Source organism: Temnothorax curvispinosus, unplaced genomic scaffold (assembly GCF_003070985.1).
Source record: "Temnothorax curvispinosus isolate PA1 unplaced genomic scaffold, ASM307098v1 QBEX01016377.1, whole genome shotgun sequence".
In the NCBI taxonomy this organism is placed as follows: Eukaryota; Metazoa; Arthropoda; class Insecta; order Hymenoptera; family Formicidae; genus Temnothorax; species Temnothorax curvispinosus.
In genome coordinates, this window is record NW_020226157.1 from 356 (window position 1) to 1,268 (window position 913).

General features: G+C 32.5%; 1 long non-coding RNA gene across 1 annotated transcript; it reads right to left on the reverse strand.

The window, feature by feature from the left end:
- Positions 1-9: 9 nt before the first annotated feature.
- LOC112466580 lies at positions 10-884 on the reverse strand. Its single transcript, XR_003042161.1, has 3 exons — positions 703-884; positions 291-436; positions 10-127 (listed from the first exon to the last, which is right to left on the reverse strand). It is a non-coding gene; the product is annotated as an uncharacterized LOC112466580 (long non-coding RNA).
- Between the last annotated feature and the right edge of the window lie 29 nt (positions 885-913).

The following is a 913-nucleotide window of genomic DNA, read 5'->3' on the forward strand; positions in this document are numbered from 1 at the left end:
ATATATATTTCACTATCACTATCATCTATCACGCGGCGATGGTTACGACTCTGTCACTGTCACTATCTATTTTTAGGTTACCGCTGTATTCCAGCATAGATCGGTCTTTCTTAACAGCTTCATGCGTCTGTGATTGAGAAAGAAATCTGATAAACTCTGTATACCAGCTCAATATAAGCAACATATACATATACGAATATGTATATATATTTTATATAAAAACAGTCAGTAAACTTTTATAAAACAATACTCTTTGAAATAATACAAGCGATAATAATTTTTATAATTACCTCTCTATATATCTTAAATGTGCATGAATTTTCTTCTAACTATATTTGTAATGTCATCAACTTTTCACGCTTGTTGAATATTTGTGCCATGAGCACCAACAGCTAATTCCATCAGATCTTCTCGAACATTAAATTCATCGGTATATCTAAAATAAGGCAAATGTTATATAATACAAAAACAATAATTATTGCTTACATCTGCTTATATATAAAGTATATGATTACAAAGATAAATCTGTATCAAAAATCTATAGTTACTGTAACGTATACTTAGATTAGATTTGTACGAGCAAGCAATATAACTAACCTCGCGAGCAAACGTCATTGCGTTAAAAAATATTAATGTAAAATATAATTATCCACATACATTATATATAATAGTGGATTATATGTAATAAAAAATCCTACTAACCTCGCAAAACACACCACGCGAACACACGTCACATCACGCGATACACGCGCAAAATTAACTTGCCAAACTCGCCGCGATCTCGATCGCCGTCGTCACTTCGATCCTTGCGTGACGCGAACGAAATTCGCGAATTAAACGATCGTATTTAATGATGAGAGATCACATTAATAATAATATTAACCTCCTAAGGACACGACGCGAACTGTCACAT